Source organism: Bos javanicus, chromosome 17 (assembly GCF_032452875.1).
Source record: "Bos javanicus breed banteng chromosome 17, ARS-OSU_banteng_1.0, whole genome shotgun sequence".
In the NCBI taxonomy this organism is placed as follows: Eukaryota; Metazoa; Chordata; class Mammalia; order Artiodactyla; family Bovidae; genus Bos; species Bos javanicus.
The window spans coordinates 61017462-61031715 of record NC_083884.1 but is presented as its reverse complement, the minus strand read 5'-3'; the positions used below and the strand labels follow the sequence as shown (position 1 = coordinate 61031715).

General features: G+C 45.5%; 1 non-coding gene across 1 annotated transcript; it reads left to right on the top strand.

Annotated features, from left to right (window-relative positions):
• The first annotated feature begins 684 nt into the window (after positions 1 to 684).
• Positions 685 to 757, top strand: TRNAG-CCC (transfer RNA glycine (anticodon CCC)). The gene has a single exon. It is a non-coding gene; the product is annotated as a tRNA-Gly (tRNA).
• The last annotated feature ends 13497 nt before the right edge of the window (positions 758 to 14254 follow it).

Genomic DNA, 14254 nt, shown 5'->3' with positions numbered 1-14254 from the left:
AGCCCCTGAATAATCCACTCTTGATCATCAGCCTTCCTTGTCTGGGTTCACATTCTCCTTGCCCTGTGCAGACTTCCATCATAGCCCACGTACCCTCAAACACTTCTCTCAAACCTTGGGGCTTGTACTCGACTTGTACACAAACCCTTGGGTTTCTGGAGAAACTCAAACAACACTATTTCCCCAGGACCTAACATGGCACCAATGCCTAATAAATGCTCCGTAAAAATCTTGCTTGAGTGAATGATGGAATGAATGCATGCATGTAAAGAAAATTCCACCTGATAACAACTCTTTGGTCTCTGGTTGGGCTCACAGAAGACCCTCGGGTCAATTGACTACCCCTATCTGGGCCTCAGTTTCTCTATGTATAAAATCAGCAAGGTTGAAGCTGGGGATTTGGGGAGCGTAGACCTAGGAGGACTTTAATCAAGCAGCTCTCACAGGGGAAGATGTGAACCTTCCCCTGACCCCTGAATATATTTTTCAATGTTTAAAGACAGTTTTGGTTGTTATCATACAAGTCGGGGAGGCCAGGGATGCTGCTAAACACCGTACAAGGCACAGGACAGCCCCCACCTCAAAGAATCATTCAGCCCCAAATGTCAATAGTCTTGAGGCTGAGAAACACCGTTTGAACTTCTTTCAAACTCTAAAAAATCTATAATTCTAAAATGGCAGACTTCCCAGGTAGTCCAGTGGCTAAGACTCTGCACTCCCAATGCAGCGGGCCCAGGTTCAATCCCTGGTCAGGGAACTAGATCCCACATGCCGCAGTTAGGAGTTCACATGCCATAACTAAAGATCCTGTGTGCTGCAACTTAGACCTGAGGCAGCCAAATAAATAAATAAATTTAAAGCCAAATAAATAAATAAATAAAATGGGATCAAAGTCAAACCCAAAGGGTATATTCACCTGAACTTTCTTTTAGGGGCACAGTTACTGTGGTTCATCTACTCATGCTGCTGCTGCTGCTAAGTCGCTTCAGTTGCGTCCGACTCTGTGTGACCCCAGAGATGGCAGCCCACCAGGCTCCCCCGTCCCTGGGATTCTCCAGGCAAGAACACTGGAGTGGGTTGCCATTTCCTTCTCCAATGCATGAAAGTGAAAAGTGAAAGTGAAGTCGCTCAGTCGTCTCTGACTCCTAGTGACCCTATGGACTGCAGCCTACCAGGCTCCTCCGTCCATGGGATTTTCCAGGCAAGAGTACTGGAGTGGGGTGCCATTGCCTTCTCCGTCATCTACTCATAGGTGTACATTTTTCACTTCTTTTTATCTCCGAAATCAGGATGTATCTGATAATCAATGGTGCATAATAGTTGAATTGGCAGAGATCTTATTCCTTATTCCTTTGTTAGTCTGGGACTAACAAAGTAACTGCATTTCTTCTTCAATTTGACAACATGTGGTCCCTTTTCGCACTCCTGGATGTATATTTCATTGGAAATGAGAGAGTACCTTCCTGTTCCAGGAATGTTTGAGACTGTATCTAAGCCTTGTACACAAGAACCCACCCTTTACCAGACTATTTTCCCACTAGAAAGTATTCTCTCAATATGTGATATCAACAGACATTTTAACCACTAGAAAGTATTCTCTCAATATGTGATATCAACAGACATTAAAAAAAAAAAAACTTGCTCTAGAGCCTTGCACACTAAAAAAAAAAAAAAAAAAAAACTAACAAAATCAAACAAACAAGGAAAAACCCAACTTGCTCTGATCCGAGTCCTTATTTTCTCTCTCCACACCCACGGGGAAAGCTGTTCTTGCTTTATACCATCAACATTCTCATTCTTGAGACATCCTCTAGATGCCTCCAGACCTTCAATCCTCAGAGAAACCCCAGTTTGTCACAATTTTAATAAAAGTCAAACCACTTGAGAGGGCCTCCCCGCAGAGCCCAAGACTCCAAATGGTCTGTGTAGCATGAGGCACTGTTCGTCTAAGCTGAACTGTTCTAAGGATCTCCAAAGGGGTGACCCTAAGAAACACCCTTATAATGACGCAACCTAGGGTAGACCAGATGTTCATGCCCATTCTCCCCACCAATCACTATAACTTTGTCTTAGATTTAATGGTCACCTGGGAGATCATTAAATTCATCCTCTTGGTTCCAGGAAAGGGGCTTTTTCATTATTTATCCTTTATGATTCAGTTCATGTTCTAACACCTCTATGAAGCCCAACGAAGTTGAGTTAATGGCTGGCTCCTCTCTGTGTTCCCACAGCCCCTGGACCACAACTCTCATCACAATAAACTATACTTGTCTTTTGACTTGCCTCTCTCCCATTGGGCCAGTGTACTCAAACTTGAGCCTGCATCAGACTCCCCTGGAGGGCTTGTTAAAACACAGAATGCTGGGCCCTTCCTTCACATACTTCTGATTCAGGAGCTCAGGTTGGGGACAAGAATTCACTTTTCTAACAAGATCCCAGGTGATGTTGATGCCGCACTTTGAGATCCACTGACATCATCCACAAGTCCTTAAGGTCAGAGATCTTGCTTCCTTGAAATCTGTACAGTCCTATCCCATGGTAGGCAGTTGACACATTTGTTAAAAAAAAATTAAATCAGGTATTAATTAAAGGTATTAATTAAATTAATTAAGAATGGCATTAAACTGTATTTAAAAGATGCATAAGAGGATTGGCAACAGGTGCTTTGTCTTTTGGGAGGTACTAACCCAATCAAGTGTCTAATACAAAGATGCCTTACATGGTTTTTTTGTGGTTTTTTTTTTGCTCCTCAGAGTCTACACTTGGCACTTCATACACATTGTCTCTTTCAATCTATCCCCACAAAACTCAGTGACATATGTTTTGTTATCCCTGTTTTTTAGTGAAGTTGGCAAAGACTTGGAAAGTCTTTAATTTTCAATGTGAATTTTCTTACCCCTGGGGTCCTTGGATCTGACAGCAGGCATTTAATTAGAACCATGTGTTAAATAGAATAAATTTTCCTAGAGGTTCAACTTTACTGAAGGAGCTGGAAAAGGGAGAAGATGTTTTGACACATGCATATAAGTCAATTGGCAGGGTTCTGTTTTGCCATATTGACCGTATCAGAATAATTTTTATCACAAACTGTAACACTTAAAGGGCAATTGGCCATGATGCTCTCACAACTTCCTGGTAGTAAAATTCACTTTCCTCCAATTCTGGCTGTATTTGAATGAAGTCACTTGCCTCAAATGGGATTCAAAAGTGTGCTAGTCTGAATTCCAAGCCTATGCTTTTAACAACTTCCTTTTTAAGGGAAAAGGGACATGGCTGGTACAGAACAGGTCGACCAGTTAACTGAGCCAATTTTTTTTTACCAAAGTCCTGGGAGTCTGATGTGTAAAAGGTGAAGTTGGGACTATTTCAAGCAAGCATTGTTGAATCTACACCCATTGTCCCATCATCCTTGCTAACAATATAGCAGTTTGGTTTGGGGTACCAACATCCCAACTGATAAAACATCCTCCTTGTAGGCAAATCATTGCTAATGCATTCTAGTGTGCCAGATACTGTCATCGATGGCCTCCCTCACAACTGGGAATTACTATGTAATCCCTTTCTGGGAAGGATAAGAAGACAGAGCTTTCAAGGAACATTTTGTATCCTTTCTCTTTGGGGATATTTGTATGATATCTGGAGCTGTGGCAGCCACCTTGAGACTGTGAGGGGAAAAGCATGGTGAATGAAAGCCAGCAGGATAAGAATGGCTGAGAACTGGACTTTAACACTATTGTTAAAAGCTCTTATAACTGTCTTAGACTGCATTCCTCAGGTCTCATCTGAGCTAACAGGAAATATTCTTTTGGTTTAAGCCACTACCTGTCATCATAAGTATTCCTATCTGATATATAATCCCAGAATTCATCCTTCCAACACACGCAGGGCTTTGTTCTCCTGCATAGAGAATGCTGTGGAAGAGATTAGGCTAATCCATCCTGCCCATTCATTTTCCTTCACAGCCCAAACTTTATCTCTGAGAAATCTAAATTTCAAGCAATGGTTTTCCTAGGTTCCTTAATCCATTAGGCATCTATCGAGTACCTTCTCCATGCCAGGCACTCCTCAGGGCATTGGCATACAGCAGGGGACAAAAGAGATGAAGTCTCTGATTTTATGGTGCTTACATTCTAAATAGGAGACAGAAGGCAAAACACAGAAATATGTCAGGTGATGATTGATGCTACAGAGAAGAGAGGAGGAAAAAGCAGGCTTAGGAGAGAGAGAGAGGCTGTCTGGAGGGAGGGACGTCCTGCAGACAGAGGAGATTGCAAGTACAAAGGTCTTGCTCATGTTCCACATGCAGCAAAGAAACAGCTGTGGCTGGGAACGCTGGCTTCATTCATTCAGGTGGCGCTAGTGGCAAAGAACCCACCTGCCAATACAGGAGACGTAAGGGACAAGGGTTCGATCCTTGGGTCAGGAAAATCCCCTGGAGGAGGAAATGGCAACCCACTCCAGTACTCTTGCCTGGAGAATCCCACAGACAGAGCAGCCTCGTGGGCTACAGTCCATAGGGTTGCAAAGAGTCAGACATGACTGAAGAGACTTAGCACATGTGAGTGATGGGAGAGTGAAGGAAGCTGAGTTCCCAGATGCAGTGAGGTCTTGCAAGCCATGGTCAGATTTTCTCAGCAGACTTGGAAGCAACAGTTTCTTTACCTCTGGCTCCGAGTTCCTCCATGGAACTCCGTGCTTTCCTTTTCCTCTCATGCCTGCTCTGCCTCTGTTTCCATTTGCTCAACTCCAGGCCAACCCTAGCACAGTGCCTGATACATGGCACTCAACAAAGAAAAAGAATTCTTGAATGTGTGAATGAACATCCTTGATGTATACAAGACCCACTGATGAATAAAAATCCACTCTCTGTCCTCCAACTCAACCTCTCTGTGCCTCAATTCTTTTACCTATAAAATGGTGGTTGTTGTAATAGCCTTCATGTTTTTCTAATTTGCTTCCCTGGTGTCGCAGATGGTAAAGCGTCTGCCTGCAATATGGGAGACGCGGGTTCAATCCCTGGGTCAGGGAGATCCCCTGGAGAAGGAAATGGCAACCCACTCCAGTACTCTTGCCTGGAAAATTCCATGGACAGAGGAGCCTGGTAGGCTACATTCCACAGGGTCACAAAGAGTCAGACACGACTGAGCGACTTCACTTTCTTTCTTTTCAAATTTATTTACTTTTAACTGAGGGATAATTGCTTTACTATATTGTGCTGGTTTCTGCCATACATCAATATGAATCAGCCATAGATATAAGGTATGCATCTTTCCTCTTGAACCTCCCTCCCACCTCCCATCCCATCCCACCAAGCCTTCTTGTTTTTGTAAGAATAAAAATAAGTAAATAAAAAATAAAGCCATAGGTACGTTCTAAATGCCTACAATCCTGTGAAGAGGACCATCTTATCATTCCCATTCTACAGATGATGAAACTGAGGCACTGAACGCTTTTGACCTTTGCCTGAATTCTCACAGCCCTTAAGTGATTGAGTTAGAACTTGAACTCCCAAGCCTGGGGGCAGTCTTAACTCTGACTACAGAGATGACGCATGTGGATGAAGAGAGAGCTTTGCAAACTCTCAACCAATGGTAGCAGGAACCATGTTGATGGTGGTTGTGTGTTAATGTCTTTATTACTGCTTTTAGTATTGTGCTCAGCTGTCCCAGGTAACCAAGGACACGTCCCCCCCCCCCAATTGTTGTTGTTCGGTCACTCAGTCATGTTCAAGTCTTTGAGCCCCCCATGGACTGCAGCACGCCAGGCTTCCCTGCTCTTCACTATCTCCTGGAGTTTGCTCAAACTCATGTCCATTGAGTCAGTGATGCCCTCCAATCATCTCATCCTCTGTCGCCCCCTTCTCCTCCTGCCCTCAGTCTCTGCCAGCACCAGGGTCTCTTCCAAACAAGTTGGATGTTTGCAGGATGGGTGAAACAGGTTACCCATATAGGAGAATAGAACAAAGAAAGCAGAGAATTCTGCCTGCCTTGTGAGAGATCTGTATATCCCTCCAGAGGGCCCAGGGTGGGGACGGGCGATGAGTAGGTGGGGGCGGTGAAGAGATGCAGAGAGGAGACAAGCACCTTCACCTCCACCCCCAACCTTACGAGCCAGGCAAACCACGCACCCCCAGCTGAGGAATCACATAACCATGGCAGCTGTCCAGACAGGAGAGGCCCGCACCTGTTTGCAGTGTTATTTAGCTATTATCAACCTCATCCAGCTGAAATTCAAAGACTGAGGAATGACGGGGGGAAGGGGGTGCTGTATGGGGAGAGTGGGGGCAGCCGGGGAAGCGGAGGTTAGGAAGTTGGAGAGGTAAGATGATCAAATGTCCTAAATTGCCTGCACTTTAATGCCTTATATAAAAATTCCCTGTAATGCATGTTACTATAAATAAGGGTTTGCTGAACAAGCCTCGGGCAAGACGGGTTTCTAACGGAATTCTCCCAGAGGGAACATTTGGAGCCAGCCCGCTTGTGCCCCACCTCTCAAATTATCTCATTGTAAAAAGTCTGACTCCCAGGGCCTCCATTTACTGGGCTGAACTCAGCTATATCATGTCCTTTGCAGAACACTGCTTAGGATTCACCACTTAGCGGAGGGCCGGTTCCCTTACAGACTTCATCTCTGCTTACAGAGCTGTTGGGGGGTGAGGGGGACAGGCTCTCTCTCCAGCTTCCTCCCCATCCAAATCCAAACCAACCTGTCAGAGCTGGCAGAGGCCGACAGCATAATCCCCAGTCCTGGCCCAAAGGAACCCAGCCAGATATTGGGGTCACTGGGGCACACTTTGACAGTTCTTAAGGGAAAGCTCGCAGGATGCACCTGGACAATTGGTCCCAGTTTCTCTAGAGGGAAAGATGGAAGAGGCAATTTCTTTGCTGATAAGATTCAGATTCAACTGGTGGTTTATCAAATGCCCCTAACCTAAACTAGGATAGACGTGGTGGTGGTGTGAAGATGGTGGTGGTGGTTGGCAGCAGCAGAGGTGGTGATGGTGGTGGTGGTTGGCAGCATTGGTAGAGATGATGGTGGTGGCGATACATAGGGGAGACTGAGAAGGAAGAGCTAACATACAGTATCACTTACTACATGCTCTTAACATGTATTGAATCATTTGATTTTCTCCCAATGACCCTAAGAGCCAGACACTATCATATACCCATTTCACAGATGGGAATAACAACAATAAGCAGGTTGCCCAAAGATCATACTCTTCATGGCTTTGACTTCACTTTGACACCAGTTTGGGGCAGGTCAGTATTAAAATCGCCATGTCTTGGCAAAGAAAACAGAAGTGAAGAGTGATGAGATGAGTTTGTTGGCTCCAGGATTACAGATGGAGTGCATCCAGCGTGCCAAACACTGTTCTGGAAACTGCAGTTATGTCAGCAGACACGATGGACAAGCCCTCTTGCTCGTGGAGCATGAGTTGTAACACCTGAGTCATCTGTCAGTGTCCCACTGGCAAGAGAATCCAGGAAAGCAAGAACTTGGCATTCTGTTTCTGTAGACAGAGGGGGTGTCTGCCTTCCCCAGGATTCATTAAGTGGGGAGCTCCCTGGACACTGGAAGGGGATTTGGAGGCTGAGCAGCCAAAGTGAATGCCTAGTGTCTATACTGCATACGGGCAAACAGAATGGAGTTGAAACATTGGGTGCTGGGACCCAGAGGTGACTCTGATTGGCCCTTTCCCTGTGTGAAATTTTCCCGTCTAAGCTCAGAGGTCCCTTTTGCAGTCAGCATTCCTCTTGGCCATAAAGAGGTAAAATCTAGGCTTAGGGAGAGGGGGGCATTGATACACCAAAGGCCATTGGATGGACAAGCAGGATCTCTTCTGCTGCAGCCCAAGGTGTGAGCAGAGAAGCCCAGAGCACCAGCAGAAAGAAGGCTGACCACAGTGCATGGCTAAGAATTCCTGGGGCAGGTTTTCTATAATAATAAATCTCATTTATTCCTCAAAGGCTTACTGAGCCCCTCCCACATATCAGGCTTGCCTGAGACACTGAGAGTACACTGACTTTACCCTAAGTCACTGCTCCTTGTCACACCCGCTTCCTGGCAGCATGGAGACATAGCTGTGTGCTTGCACTTGGCCATCAAAGTGCCTGAGCGGAGGACCTAGACGGAGGACCACGGCCGAATGGCTCACCTTCACTTAGCCTCCATTTCCTTCTATGTAAAATGAGATCAGTGATAACTGCTTACCTCCTCGGATTCATATAAGGATTCACGGAGATGAAACAAAGCAAAAAGCCCAGCATGAACTTTGTTCGATAAACATTCAGTTCAGTCGCTCAGCCATGTCCAACTCTTTGCGACCCCATGAATTGCAGCACGCCAGGCCTCCCTGTCCATCACCAACTCCCAGAGTTCACTCAGACTCACGTCCGTCGAGTCAGTGATGCCATCCAGCCATCTCATCCTCTGTCATCCCCTTCTCCTCCTGCCCCCAATCCCTCCCAGCATCAGGGTCTTTTCCAATGAGTCAACTCTTTGCATGAGGTGGCCAAAGTACTGGAGTTTCAGTTTTAGCATCAGTCCTTCCAAAGAAATCCCAGAGCTGATCTCCTTCAGAATGGACTGGTTGGATCTCCTTGCAGTCCAAGGGACTCTCAAGAGTCTTCTCCAACACCACAGTTCAAAAGCATCAATTCTTCGGCGCTCAGCCTTCTTTACAGTCCAACTCTCACATCCATACATGACCACAGGAAAAACCATAGCCTTGACTAGACAGACCTTTGTTGGCAAAGTAATGTCTCTGCTTTTGAATATGCTATCTGCATTAGTTATCGTTACCATCATCCACTGGGAGATGCGGGGTGAGTATGGGTGTCACCCACTCTTGGCTACCTGAGTCTCACCTTATAGTTCTTATTTTCCATGCCCTGCCACAACTCATTACTGTCACTTAGTGGTAATTACAGTAAGAAATATGTTATAAAGCCACAGCAATAACAATCATGGACTTCCCTGGTGGTCCAGTGGCTAAGACTCCACTCTTCTGGTGCAGAGGGCCTGGGTTCAATCCCTGGCCGGGAAACTAGATCTCATGTGTTGCAATTAAGAGTTCACATGCTGCAACTACAGATCCCACATGCTACAAGGGAGATCAAAGATTCTTCCTGCTGCAACTAAGACCTGGTGCAGACAAATAAATAAAATACTAAAAAATTACAATCATAATAGCAACTATAATTATTGAGTACTTGCTAGAGAGCAAGCCCTGAGCTAAGCTTAAGGTCTCCTATTCAAAATACAGTCCTCAGACCAACAGCATTGGCATTCCCTGGGGGTTGAAATGCTGACTTTCAGGTCCTACCCTGGACTGCTCTCCACCACCCCGTCCAAGGTGGAAGTTTCCAATCACTTCCGCCGCCTGAGCATTCAGGCAGAGTCAGGTTTTGGCAGGTGAGGGACAGCGACACAAGAGGGATAGCACAAAGCAGAGATCCGGAGAGCAGCGAGAGAGATCCCCAGAGGACAGGCAGAGCAGCAAGCCCTGTGTCACGAGGGGCCAGATCTTTCCACACTGGAGGAGAGCAAGATGACAGTGTACTGTGCATAGTCTACTGAACCACGAAGAGAGGACTGAGTCCGTCCTGCTGCCTGGAGCTCTCTGTGTTTTCAAGTGCACTTTCAAAAATAGATGACAAATATCCTTGCACTTTCCCAGGTGGTTCAGCGGTAAAGAATCAGCCTGCAAAGCAGGAGATATGGGTTCCATCCCTGGGTGGGGAAGAGCCGCTGGAGGAGGGCATGGCAACCCACTCCAGTATTCTTGCCTGGAGAATCCCCCTGGACAGAGGTGTCTGGCCGGCTACAGTCTGTGGGGTCACCAAGAGTCTGATAGAACTGAGCACACAGTGGACAAGGGATTACTGCACTAGTGATTCCGGGCTTGCAGTCTCCCAGTTATAGAATCACTCTTCCTGCAGAGCTTTCCAAATTCAAGATCTCTGCCCACAGCGCAGGGTGTGTCTTGTCACTGCAAACCAGAAAGAAGAGAACTGCCCTCGACTCCCAGCAGCAGCACAAGGGCCGGCGTTCAGAGCTCTCTGGGTCACAGCTTTGAGGTGAGGGCTTCAGATGGGGCCCCACCTAGATGTTTGAGAGAAGGAATAAATGGTTGGTCCAAACTCACAAAAGTTGTGCTAGCCATCAGTGAGAAGCAGTTTTAGCGTGAACGCCAGACCCAAATCAGCAAGTTGCTGGACAATCAAAATAATTTATAGCAGCTGTTTGCAACTGCTGATCATGAACAAAAAAGGTTAGATGCCCTCAGTTAAAACACACACACACACACACACACACATATATACCCACACAGCTGTGCCTTACTATGCTGTACACACAATAAATTTTTTTCACTATATGCAATGCTAATTATTATGACTGTAATAATAATAATAGTATTATTATACCAAATCAAGCATCAGAAATTGTTTTCCAGTTTATTGATTGCTTCATTTTCTTGAAACTTCATATTCTATTTTTATTTTTGATTTTTATTTTTTAATTGAAGTATACTTAATTTACAATATGGTATTACTTTCAGGTATACAGCAAAGTGATTCAGTTATAAACACACACATTCTTTACAGATTCTTTTCCATTACTGGTTATTTAATTTTATAAATATATATAGTTTATTGAAGTTTAATTGACTTACAATGTTTACATGCACAGCAAAGTGATTCAGTTATACATATACACATATATTATTTTTCAAATTCTTTTCCATTGTAGGTCATTATAAGATATTCAGTATAATTTCCCTGTGTTTTATTATATGTCCTTGTTGTAAAGATTACTTCCTATTCAACACTCAGACAGTAGAAGAGATGCTTGCGGGGAAACTTATGGATGAACCCTAAGCCACCTTTCTCCCATGTGGAATAATCTGTCTGAAGCAGGACAAATCTTGCCAATCCCACCACTGGCTTCATTTGTCTTTAGAGATCAGAGAAACCTGTCCTTTGAGAAAAGCCAGGCTGGCCTGAGCCAGGGGGGTTCTGCAGGACCTCAGAGGGAGGCTCTCATCTCAAGAACCGGGCTGCCCTTTTAACCAGCCCTTCATCTCTGGCCTGAAGCACAGACAATTGACATCCTCTCCAGCGTCCTGTTTCTCTGAGGGCTCACAGAGCATGCCTCTGAGATACAAATGGAAGTGTGAGAATCTTCTGGTTTTGTTTACCAGTATCCGCTTGTTTACCATGGTGGATGGCAACCTGGAATGGAAAAGGAGGAAGCGGGGGGAGAGGAATGAGGGAAGGGAGAAAAGAAGGAATGTAGAAAACAAAAGGAAGGATGGATTTCACAGTCATTCACACTTCTTAGCTAAGGGCTCTGTGTCTCAGAAAACTACATTTCCCAAGCTCCTTTGTTCTCTGGATAGTTGGCCCAGGGGAGGTCCTAATAGTAGATACCCTAGGTAGATATTTAGGAGAATCTCTCTCTCTCTCTCTCTCTGCTTCCTGTGGCATCTCCAGTCTAGACTGGGTCTCCTCTGGGACTCCAGCTCCCTTGAGATATTCTCCTCCTCCATGGTCCCAGCTCCTTCCAAACAGCCCTTATTCTGGTTCCAACTTATTCTAGATGCATCTGACTTCTGGTAATATCACCTTCTGTTTCTCCAGCCCTAGGGCCAGTATCAGCTTCTTGATGTTGCTAGTCTCTGGGTAACGTCACCATCCCTTGCTTGACTGCTATCAACTCCTGTGTCTATGATGTAACCAAGTCCCTGTTTTAAATTCCCTCTGCTTGAAAATCCTAGGGTGTTTTGCTTTGTTTCATTTTCTTTTCTTAGCCAGATCCTGACTGGCGTGGATGGTCTCATTAACCCAATTATTAAATGTTGTGTAAATATGTATACATATTGTATCCTCATATTATACACCTTGTGTGTGCCCAGTTACTCAGTTGTATCCGACTCTTCATGACCCCTGCCAGGCTCCTCTGTCCATGGAATTTTCCAGGCAAGAATACTGGAGTGGGTTGCCATTTCCTTCTCCAGAGGATCTTCCTGGGATCCCTCTTCCTGGGATTGGCCCAGGGATCAAACCTGCGTCTCTTGTGTCTCCTGCACTGGCGGGTGAATTCTTTACCACTGGATCACCTGGGAAGCCCTATTATACCCCTTAAGCTAATACAATGTTATATATTGATCATCTCATTCAAACTTGGCATGAAGTGTGATGTAGATGAGGTCTCTCTCTATTATTATTCTACCTTCTTTTCCACTACCATCTTCCACTCTCCTGAATGCCTCATCTTCTCCAAACTGCCTAAATTCTCAGGCTCTGCTAGTTTCTCCTTAAATGTAACCCGTTCTCAACTAAACTTCACTCCATTCGCTATTTTTGACTAAAGTGTGAGCCACAAAACACTTCCTCTTTACCTCTTCCAGGAATCGCTGCATTTGAACCAGAAGTTAACGCTTAGCATGAAGAGCTTTACAGGAGAGGGTCATGGGCAGAAGCTTTTTCTGATCCCTTTAGAACATGCTTCAGGTGCAGAAGTCACTGTGGCCACTTGCAGGACAATGTCAGATGATATCTGGAGAGTGAGAGCTGGTGGGGTGATGAAAATAGGGTCTCACAAGCTTAAGTGTGCAACAGGACCACCCGGGTACTGCGTTGTTAAAACACAGACTTGTGGGGCCCCACCTGCAGAGTTTCTGATGCAGCAGGTCTGGGATGAGACTCAAGAATGTAAATTTCAAGTTACACTGATGCTGCTGGCCTGGGGACCACACTCTGAAAATCACTGGGTTGGAATAATAATGTGCACTCTGAGAATTTATCATATACCCCCAAACTGTTTTAAACCCTTCGCAAATACCAAATCTTTTAATCATCACAACAACTAAACATGGAAATCGAGGTACAATGAGGCAAAAAAAAGTCTTCAAAGGAATTCCCTGGAAGTCCAGTGGTTAGTACTCTACACTTCCATTGTAGAGGGCACAGGTTCGATCCCTGAGGGGAATTAAGATCCCGCAAGCCATGTGGTGGGCCTTCCCTGGTGGCTCAGTGGTAAAGAATCTGCCTACCAATACAGGAGACCCCGGTTCTATCCCTGGGTCAGGAAGATCCCCCAGAGAAGGAAATGGCAACCCACTCCAGTATTCTTACCTGGGAAATCCCATGGACAGAGGAGCCTGGTGAGCTACAGTCCATGAGGTCACAAAAAGTTGGACACGATTTGGTGACTGAACAACAAAGCCATGTGGTATAGCCAAAAAATAAAAATAAATAATTTTTTATCTTTAAAAAAATCTTCAAATCACACTACTCATACCTGACAGATTTAGGATTTGAATACAGAAGGTCTGGCTCCAAAGCACACGCTTCTAGCCATGGTGCTGCTGTGTGTCTCAGTGTCCAGGCTGTGGGGAATGGAGAGACTTGGATTCTGGCTCTCATTTTGGTGTGTGGTCCTGGGCAAGTCACTTGACCTGTCTGTGCCTTGGTTTCCTTGTCCCTCAAAGGCACATCCTCATAGTATCTGCCATGTAGAGTTGTAACCACGATTTCATGAATTAGGCAGATTCAGATTCCTGGCTCCACAAGTCCTTCGCCAGCTCCTAGTCCATCCCCAGCTGAAGTTCAGGGTTCCTGGGCTGGCTGGTGGTGCCCTTCTTTTCTGCCTAAAGGTGTTCTCCCATGCCACTGCGGGGTGCGCAGGTGTCCTGGGCCTCTCTGGGGGCAGTTCGGAGGCGTGTTCTACATGGCTCCTCAGAGAGATACCAGGGAGATCTGCTCATGAACATGCTGTATTGTCCGTTCAGGTTGCTCTAACAGAATACCATAGACTGGCTGGCTTAAACAGCAGACTTTATTCCTCACAGTTCTGGAATTTTGGAAGTCCAAGACCAAGGAGTTGCAGATTCAGTATCTGGTGAGGGCTCTCTTCCAAACATGCAGAAGGCCACCTTCTTGCAGCGTTTGCACGTATAATCCCACCATGGAGAGCTCCTTGCTACAGACCTCATCTAAACCTGCCTACTCGCCCAAAGGCCCACTTCCTATACCATCCTATTGGGGGTTATGGTTTCAACCTATGAATGTGGGTAGGGGGGTGGTGCACAAATGTTCAGTCCATCACAGACCTCTAATTGTCTTCATCCCTGCTTTTTGCTCTCTCCTAAATTTCTGCTTCCCAGAATCAGCTCCCACATTTTGCATGCTCAGTCACTAAATCGTGTCTGACTCTGCTATCCCATGAACTATCATCCGCCAAGTTCATT